Source organism: Schistocerca cancellata, chromosome 2 (assembly GCF_023864275.1).
Source record: "Schistocerca cancellata isolate TAMUIC-IGC-003103 chromosome 2, iqSchCanc2.1, whole genome shotgun sequence".
Taxonomy (NCBI): domain Eukaryota; kingdom Metazoa; phylum Arthropoda; class Insecta; order Orthoptera; family Acrididae; genus Schistocerca; species Schistocerca cancellata.
This window is the reverse complement of record NC_064627.1, coordinates 677,841,459-677,852,309: the sequence shown is the minus strand read 5'-3', so window position 1 is coordinate 677,852,309 and position 10,851 is coordinate 677,841,459.

Below are 10,851 nucleotides of genomic sequence, written 5' to 3'. Positions count from 1 at the left end.
ATGTCTGATGCCTGCCAGTCCCAGCTATCCATTATTGCCACATGCCTCACTGTGTTGCTTGTTTTGTGGGTACTGGCAGAGCTTTGTCAAATGTGACTGGCTGCTTTGGCTTTGCTGAACTTTTATGACTTATATAAAACACAACTAAGTGATGTCAATACTGTACATCTATTCTCAGATTCTTGCTTCAGCTAAAATAAAAACAGTTGTTTGGTGGCGATACTTACAGCGTTCTTGGAAAAGAGCACACAATTCAGTAATATTTGTCACTTCTTCCTGTTTGTGGCCATAGTTGCATGCCTCCAGACGGTGTGTGGTAGAGCTGGGAAGTCACAGAAAAAGAAACCATTGTCTCAGAAGGAATGATATTTTAGAACAACATGATAATTAAATTCTAAACGCAGATTGGACTGTTAAAAACCTAAAAGGTAATGCACAGAAAGAACTAAAATCCAAGCACTCATTCAAAATGAGGTGCTGGCTGTTCATCTCGTACAAGAAAAACCAAGAAAGTTATTAATTTCGGTAAGTGATGCGTACTCTGGAGATAAAGTACAAGTTGACATCCTGAGGCAAAAGAAACCATGCCGTCAAACTGTACTATAATCATCGTTTTACCAAAACAAAATACAGTAAGCAAAGAGTAGTAGAGAGATTTGTACCTTGCTAAAGTATTCCGAAATTCCAGATGACAATGAGTTTTACAAAGATGTAGATGAATAATGTGCAGATGTAAGAGCAGAAACTTGACAATAACAATGAGATTGTAACATGCAATACTTTCTGTTTGCATACTTCATGTAGTACTGATAATGATAAAAGCTAAACGGTTATGTTAAAGTAGTTGTCATTGCTATTATTATGCCATTGAGTTTCTATTATTTGTCTTCTCAGTAAAGTGAAAAACTATAAATTAAAAATACTACATGTAATAATATATGCAAAAATGTGTGTTTTAAAACAATGCAAGCACATAATAAAAACTACAGCACATTAAAAAAATTAAATGGGGGGTGTACACAGAATTAAAGGCAATGTAACTGACACTAGCAATAATTAGAAGCATTTGGACTTTAGAAAAAAACTGGTAAAATAGCACCTGACTATACTGCATAAAAATTTTAATAGCTTTCATTACAACGCTTAATTTCAGTGAGATCTAGTAGTCATGAAAAATTCAAATGCCCAAACATTTCTATCTAGATTAAAACAAACCCATTTTATGAAAAATGTCTGCTGCACTTATCAAGTTTTTGAAAAACACTTCTCAGTTGTGCTGCTGCTCTTGTGGGGGTGGGACTTGCCCAAGTAGTTTGCCGCCCCCCTCCCCCATCCATTTAAACAAACCAACTTATGAGCCATGAGGGGGAATAGGTTACAACAATACATTTGGGTCATCGAATTATTGAAATCAACAATACAACAGAAAAAGAAATATTTAATGATGGAAAAATCCAGGATGGAATAATGACAATATTTTGAAAAGGATAGTTACTACTCGTCATATAGCGGAGATGCTGAGTCACGGATAGGTGCAAGAGAGAGACTGTCAAAACTTTTTGCCAAACAGGCCATAATCAGAAAACACACACACAAACCATAGTCTGTCTGCCATGCCAGAGAATGTGGTACATGATGTCTTTCTGTGATTTGGCATCTGTTATATATGGTGAGTAGCAGCCATCCTTTTTGTATTACTATCAAAAAGAAATATTACTTCCACAGACACACACAGTTGTGTGGTTTGTACTGTAAATGGAGCAAGGAGCACATCAGTATGAAATTTTTGGCTCCAGTTCATCTAGTAGTTAGTGTAGTGCTCAGTTGATCATCTGAAGATAAAAACTGCCGTCAGAGCTCCATATACACATAGTATTCATATTATGTGTTAAAAGTAAAACAATAGTGTTACTAAAGACTGCTGTAGTAGCCAGGTGGGAGTAAAGTGGCGTCTTCCTGTATTGATTTGGAGAAAACTGCAGCCTAGCTATGAACATTTCAAACAAGACAGACTACTGTTGCATTGTCAGCAAGTTTTGTGGCGACAGTTTCAGGTGTTATTGTTTGTGTTGCACTTTCGGATGGAAAGTTGCTCCTAGTGCTTAAAAGATGTTGGAAAAGGTAGGTAGACTGACAATATTGGCAACCTTTCAAGGAAAGTGATACAGGTTGAGTAAATGGCAGCTCTTCAAATCGAGAAAAATTTTACAGCTGTGATCTGTTATCTCCCTTGCCATCATCACAGTTCTGAATAAGTGTTGAATTGTTTAGACTTACTAAAAACTAAACTTCTGAACAGGCCGTGAAGGCCCAACGGTATTGACCGGCTGCAGTGTCGTCAGCCCATAGGAATCACTGGCTGCAGATATGGAGGGGCTTGTGGTGAGCATACTGCTCTCCCAGCAGTTACGTTAGTTTCCAAGACTGTTAGACTTACTAAAGGAGGCAACTTCTGTCCTGGACATAGAGCTTTTTGAAAATTTAGAGTAACTTGGTTGAAAGTCTACAAGAACATTTACATAAAAGGTATCAGTGAATAACTGATGCCTTAGTCTTTTATTCTCGGATTAAAAAAAAAATTCTATGCAGAAACAATTGGGAGATTATATTCCTTGGTGGCATTTTAAAGAATGGGATACTGTTTGGTGTTATATGTGTATGAAGATCAGTTTCACTTATTTGGTGTGGAGAACTCGTTTTTCTTGTGCGCGCGCGGTTTCAGTCAGTAGAATGGCCAAGGCAAATATAGCTATAGTTATCACGGAATTAGAAAATATGAAGAGGAAGAAGAAAAACAACTGGAAAGGTATATTATTTTTATTTTATGTGCCTAGTTTGCAGGACCAAATTGAGGAACAAATCTTGAAGGTTGTGGAATGTGTCAATACATGAAATTACAACATAAAAGTAAGAACAAATGAAATAAAACGTGTATGAACAAAAAAGACAAGCCATTAGTTTATGTAAACACAGTCAACAATAGAACATAGGAATTAGCTTAATATTTCAAGGAACCCCGAAATATTATACCATACGAATACTTTTTGTGACAAACTATCACTTATTTCAAATTCTGTTCAAATAGTAAGAATGGCAGCATTAAGTCTTTGAACAAGAGCCTGAATGTAGGCTTTCCACGACAGTGTACTGCCTATCTGAACACCTAGAAAACTAAACTGTTCAGTGCCACTAATCATATGCCCATTCTGTGAAATTAAAATGTCAGGTTTTGTTGAATTGTGTGTTAGAAAACTAAAAACAGTCTCTTAATGTCATTTAGCATTAGTTTATTTTCTACAAGCCGTGATTACTTCATGAACGGCACTATTTGAAACAGAGCCAGTGCTGTGCACAGCATCCTTCACCTTCAAGCTAGTGTCATCAACAAACAGAAATATTTTAGAATTCCGTGTAATACTAGAGGGCGTATCATTCATATAAATAAGGAACCCGAGTGGCTCCAGCAGTGACCCCTGGGGCATTCAACTCCCCTACCCCCGCTCCCCCCAATCCCCACTGCTCCCCATTGAACTGTGCCCTACTCAGACCCCATATCACAGCCATTCTCAACACTGTGAGTAATGACCATTTGCTGTCTGTTGTTAAAGTAAGAGGTGAACCAATTGTGTGCTTCTCATATTCTGTAATAGTCCAACTTAGTTAAATCAAAATAGATGCCTAGCATTTGAAACCTTTAGTTTAATCCATTCAGTACCTCGCAGAGTAAAGAGAATACAGCATTTTCAGTTGTTAAACCACTTCTAAAGCCAAACTATACATTTGATAGCAAATTATGTGAAATAAAATGATCAATTAACCTTACAAGTGCAATCTTTTCAATAAGTTTAGCAAGCACTGATGGGCATAGAAATAGGTCTAAAATTGTCTACAATATCCCTTTACCCCTTTTTATACTGTAAGATGTCTTTACTACTGAGTACTTTCATTGTTCAGGAAACTGACCATTCTTAAAGAAAAAATTACAAATATGGCTAAGTACAGTGCTAATGTGTGCAGCACAATACTTTACTATTTTGCTAGGCACTTCATCATCTCCATGAGAGTCCTTAGTCTTGAGTAATTTCACTATTGACTCAATCTCCCTGTTTACAGTATCACAGAGAAGTATTTGACATCAATCCCGGAAAGGCATTTTCCAAGGGAGTTATATGATTCCCTGTAGAAACTAAGTTTTTATTTAATTCACCAGCAATGCCCAGAAAGTAGTGATTGGTAAATACTGTACATATATCTGACTTATGAGTAACAGAAATATTTCTGCTATAAACTGACTTATATCGCCAACCTTGTGCTGCTGACCAGACACTTTCTTCACAACTGCCCATATGGTTTTAATTTTATCCTGTGAATTGGCTATTCTATTTGAATACTACATACTCTTCGAATTCCTAATAATATTTTTAATCACCTTACAATAATGTTTATAATGAGTTACTGTAGCTTGATTGTGGCTACTTCTAACATTTTGACATAATTCCCACTCTGTTCTACATTATACTGTTATCGCCCTAGTCAGCCATCCAGGCTGCCTGTTATTGTTAGTACCCTGTTTAGAACGTTCTAATGGAAAGCAACTCTCAAAGAGCATGAGAAATGTGTTAGGGAAAGCATTATATTTGTCATTTATGTTATCAGCACTATAAACATCATGCCACTCTTGTTCCTTAACGTGGTTTAAAAAACTCTCTATTGCTGTTAGATTAGCTTTTCTACATAGTTTGTAATTATATATAATATTTGTTTGAGTACATAAACCTTTTAGCCTTAATATTTACGCATCATGGTCTGAAAGGCCATTCACATTTTACTAACAGAATGCCCATCTATTAATGAAGAATGAATAAAAATATTGTTTATATCTGTGCTATTGTACCCCTGCACCCTGACTGGAAAAAACACAGTTTGTATCAGATCATGTGAGATTAGATCTTCCAACACCCTTTTTCTTGCGCAATCACATTCAAAATTATGTTGAAGTCACCACACGTAATTAATTTTTGATTCTTCCTATAAAGCAAACCAAGAACCCTCTCTAGCTTGAGCAACACTTAGAAGTTTAGTTTCACTAAATTCAATTGCCCTGCACAGTGTTCAAATACCTGTTCAGTACAGTACCGAGGTATGTCTATGGGCTCAAATAGAATACTGATTTTTACGTATATGGCCACTCCCCCATCCCGCCAAGAACTCCTTGAAAAACAGCCAGCTAGTCTGTATCCTTGTAAAGGAAGCCTTTGAATTGTCAAATTATTTAAGTGGTGCTCCAATATATCAGTAATGTCAGAGCCAACATCTGTAAGCAGTTCATTAACTTTATCTCTAATAACTCTTATATTTTGATGAAATATGCTAATTTCTTTTCAAGTTGGATACCTGACCGCCTCTGAAGGTGACACCTTCGTTATTGGGACTTCCTTTAAGCAGGGATACCTATCAGCTGACTTCAATCTAATAAAGGTGCAGCTGTAACACCAACTACTACAGAAATTTTTCTGTGAATGATTCCACCACTACCCGCTATGCTGTCACCTATAAGCTTTACCAGCCTCCCCTTCCCATACCTGTTGAGGTGCAGGCCATGCCTTGCAAAACCCGATCTATTGATTGACCCAACCCTGCACTAGGCTTCACAATGCTGGTGATTTGGTGCTCATTTCACAAAACTTACTTCAACTGCTGGCTCACACCTCTACAGCAGAACCTTCTTCTTTCTGTTAGTCTTAACAACTGGCCTAGGCCTCCTAACTGCTGAGGACTGCTGCATGTTCCCTACATCTACAACTACAAGAGGCTCCTCTCCACCCAACTCCGACAGTTGGTCAAATCTACTGGTTATACGCAAAGTACAACTGTCTGAATATCTCCTCGTCCTAGCTCCTTTCGCCAATTGCCAGTTTCCATTCCCCAGCACTCTTCATCCTCCTCAACCTATCTAGTTCCTCCTTTGCTTCATTTAACTGCTCCTGAAGGGCACAGATATTACGCTTCTGCTCCTCTATCAACTTATTTCTTATTTTACGAACATCAACTTTCATCTGCTGTAATCCGTTACGAAATGGGTCCACAAGGTTTTCTGTCAATACCCATTTTGTCAACATGAAGAGATGACTCGCATTACAAAAACTTCAGACGGTTGTTGTGAATGATGTTGCAAAGAGATGTGCCAAACTCATACAGGACTACAATAACATTCTTACAAAAGAAAAAACTGAGAAGCAGTTTGTTTGAGAAACAATTGTTGTTGGATACCATAAAAATACCAAGTTGTGACCAAATCTTCTTAGAAATAAATAATATTCAATATTCCTTCAAATTATCTTTTGATTCTACTGAAATGAATGTTGTAAAATGATTACTGTTAAGTACAAAATTTTCTCAGATTGAAAATGTGAGCATTATAGATAGTAAACTTGATATTCTTAATTTTTTTTCTTTTTTTGAATTTCACAAATGATCTTTTCAATAGTAAGTCAAAATGATTGTAAATAATTGCTGGGCTTGCTCGAATGTGTCCCATATACTGATCACACAAAAGACAAGTATTCAGTGGCGATAAGGAAGTATACCATGTGTTTTAACGGAAGTAGGTTTTGGAGATGCTATTTCCCAACTTCAAGGTGCTTGAGTGTCACCTGGAATTTCTTGGATTGAGATGAAATTTTCCAATTTTTTTAAACTAAAGTTAGGGGGGGGGGGTGCAAAGTTTGAACTTTCAAAAAATTACATACAGCTATGGGCCACCCTAGTGTCCTCTGTCTCCAAATTAACCTTAATAGTGCACATTGAAGGTTTAAGCACACAGCTGTAAAAGTATCTGACTCCCTCCCTGTCAGATTCTGGACATTTTAAAAATAAATTGAAATCCTTGACAACTCTTCATGGGTGACAATGAGTATGGTATTTTTGAATGTGAGCTATAAAACAGGCAAAAGAACTGAAGGGAAATACTTGGAATCATAGTGGTTCATATGTTACCACTTGCATTGTTGCATGTACTCATCACTTGCATATACATTTCCAAACTTTCAGCCCATGGAAAAAGTTGACTAAGCCCATTACTGTTGCAAGGTTAAGTTCCCACCTAGGTCAATGGCAGCCTTTTAATTCTGGTCACATTATGGTGGCTCAACTTGCTGTGGAGATCTTTAAAAATATTCTCTAATTTGTAAATAAAAGTTACGTAATAGTTCAGTAACTCGCAAGCACAGTTGTGTTTGTTTTATTTGAAACTTCAAGAAAATTACAGTTACATACTGGATAAGTGCCATCATACTGTGGTGCCATGGTTATCTTAATAAAACTGATAGGAAGAACTGTATATACTCCAAACAGCAGCTATTTTTCTTGAAAGATGTTAGGCCAGTCTTAGCATGTTTTACACAAGTGACTTAATCAGCTGCTCATGGAAAATGCGTGTTGCAATGTCTATGGTATATTGATCCTGAACTGAAACTTATCATGATCGGTCATTTGTGTTTACATGTTGGTGCCAAAATTGTGTTCATTTCTCTGCATAGTTTGTGGCTTGAACAGTGGAAGTTAGGTTATTATGGACCATTTGTTAGTTGAAATATAGTGACAGCATTAAGGAACTAACAGTGAAGTTTCTTAATGGTCAGATGAAAATTCACAGTGGATGTTCTTGAAAAAGTCATCATAAAGTCACACTGCTGAGGACTGAAATAACAGTAGAAGTGTTGTTAAAACACCCCAGATCATCAGTCTTTATTTGATAATGAAAATGTATACAATTCTACATAAAAAATATTTAGAAGGAAATAAACAGTGCTTTTTATACTCTATCCATACAAGGGGAAGTCCCCAAGCATGGAATTGACTTCTTGAAATGGCCTGTACGGTATTGTAGGTGGAGGTCTCAGTATGGCCCAGCAACCATTCACCCGAGCAGTTTGTCATTTACAACTAATTGACAACAATCAATTTCTTGTGATCCTGTAGAACCTGAATACAGTAATGATTTTCAAACTGACACCATAGTTTAAATGCAATTATTTTTACTCATTTAATCAGATAAAATATAATTTTTTATTCCTAATTCTTCACCTTGTCATCTGAATCAGATTAATTTAATTTACTCATTTTTTCTTCCTTTTATTTTGTTTTTATGATTTAAAAGGTTTCATGAAAATGTCAGCTTTTATAAAATAAAAAAAGAAATTATAGCAAAATGCATGGTAGAAGTAATGATTGCAATAATGTGGATGAAAATGTAAAACAGTCAAAATTAATGGAAGTAAATGATTAAAATCATGGACAAGGATTCGAAATGAAATAATGAACAAATAAAACTGTTAACATGATCTATGAATGCATGGCCTCCCAGTAATATGAATTAATAAAATCTTCTCAGGCTTCCAGCCAGGTCAGGTCATTAAAATCCCATGAGCTTTTGACTGGGGTCTCCTGGGTCATTGTAAAGTGGTAAATGGCTGATGTGTCACCATGGCCTCATTGTTATATAGCCACACTGCTGCTTGTGATGTCACTGGTGCTCTCTTCCTAGCCAAATGTGGTAATATTTTTGCCCCATGTCTGTTGTGGCCACTTCAACCTCACGATGGCTGGATCCCAGCTGTGCTGAGCTGCAAACCATTTTTCCTGTTGATGCTGTTTTCTGATATTTTTAATTCTACAGTTCCTTTTGTAACACTGTCCCAAAACCCCTTCATCTTCATAATGACAGATGAACCGAGTGAGGTGGCGCAGTGGTTAGCACACTAGTCTCGCATTCGGGATGAACATGGTTCAATCCTCGTGCTGCCATCCAGATTTAGGTTTTCTGTGATTTCGCTAAATTGCTCCAGGAAAATGCCACGATGGTTCCTTTGAAAGGGCACAGCCAATTTCCTTCCCCATCTTTGACACAATCTGAGTTTGTGCTCCATCCCTAATGACCTCAATTTTAATGGGATGTTAAACCCAATATTCCTTCCTTCCTTTCCCAGTGACAGCTGTTTTGTTGAATATAATTCAGTGTCGAAATAACAGCTGCTGTATAGGGAATATGATGGTGTCAATGTTTGCGTAAACAATCCCACAACTATACTATCAAATAACTGGAAGAGGAGATTGATACAGACTTTGACAATACAGTTGTGGGGCTGTTAAAACTCACATTGACATCATAAATTTCCCTATTTCAACCAATTGGATGGCATGGCGATGGAAAGTCCATTAGTTCCGTCCATAGCCAACCTTTTTATAGACAAATTTGAAGATGTCGCCTTGGACACAGCTCCAGCTAAGTCAAGTTGCTTATATCATTACGTTTTTATCATCTTGCCCCATGGATGTGAATAACAGGGAGAATTATTAGAACAGCATTTGCTACCACATTAAGTTTACTGGAAAACCAATGAATACCTCAGCTACAGTGTCTACAGGAAACCTACACACACAGATCAATATCTGTATTCTCTCAGCCATCACCATCTGGCACAAGAACATGACATTCTGAACACACTTGTCTATCTTGCTAAAGTTCTCTCAGATGCTGAAAACCTGCTGCTAGAAGAACTAAGCCACATCCGAAAAGTCTTCCATGTATCACACATGAAGATCCACTAAACATTTTAACTTTCTTTCTTGTTTGTTTACGTCTTTTTAGCTTTTGTTGGCATTGTGTCACGTTTAGATGAACAGTTAGTCTCTGTGCCTTTTTTTGGTAGTAACTTCCTTAGTACTTCTGAACCATAGCAGGCCCTCCCTGTTGAGTGGCATGTATTTCTGTAGTATACCATACAATACTTTCAAGTTTATGCAGCAGAACATCTCCAAACATTTGAACTTTTCTCCATTATGAAGAACATGTAGTTCCGGGAGGTGGGAGTGTTGTATAATTTTTTCGAAATATACTGAATGAGTCCAAATTGAGTCTCTCTCTCTCTCTGCCACTAAAGTTACCATAAATATGGCATGCAACAAATGCGACAATTTCTTCGTTGGATATGCAAATAATTACAGGTCGGCAGTTCTTCTGGAAAACCTGGACTTCTCAGGGAATTACATTTTATTTAAAAAAATGAGGGAATTTCATAAAATCTCAGGTAATTCTGTTTTTTTTTTTTAAACTAGCATTGAAATTTAATTTTATTAAGTTTTATAAATCACAAATTTTAAAACACTTAATATTTCAAAGTCCATTAATTATATGAATATTATTCCATGTAAATTATTGATGTTTAGAAACTACCGTTAAACTACTGCTTATGGCTGGTACAGCTCAGCTGACAGGAAAGAAAAGTCATTATTGTGGTATGATACATCTCCCCCTCCCCCGCTCAACAGTAATTTATCAAGATCTTCTTGACTTCATCTTCCTCCTTACACCTGGAATTCCTAGGGATTTTTCTCCCCAATTTTGAATAAACACACTGAATTAGCATTTCAGTATAGCAGCACAATACAGGTAAGAGTAATGCTGCTTTCATTTCTTTTCTGAGAACATATTATGCCTTGTGTGTAAGGAGGAGATACGTCTTCAAGTATGTGCTTTAGTTTGGCAGTGATCGTGACCTGTCAAGATTGCAGTTTACCCTTCAGTGATTTTGCTGTTCAGATTGTTTGGGACCCCACAACACGTGAATATGGAATCAATGGATTCAGGTGGACCATGCAGGATCTCTGTACAGTTAGCGACTGAGAGGACAGACACGTAGCTTTTTCAACTATGCAGGATCATGCATCCAGCTGCATCACATACCTTGTCAAGAAATGGGCTTGTCTGTTGCAAAACAAGAACCAGTATGGAGAGTGTGACATCTGGAGCCTTACGGACTGTCAGCAGAGTAACCGCTTTTACAGCTGATT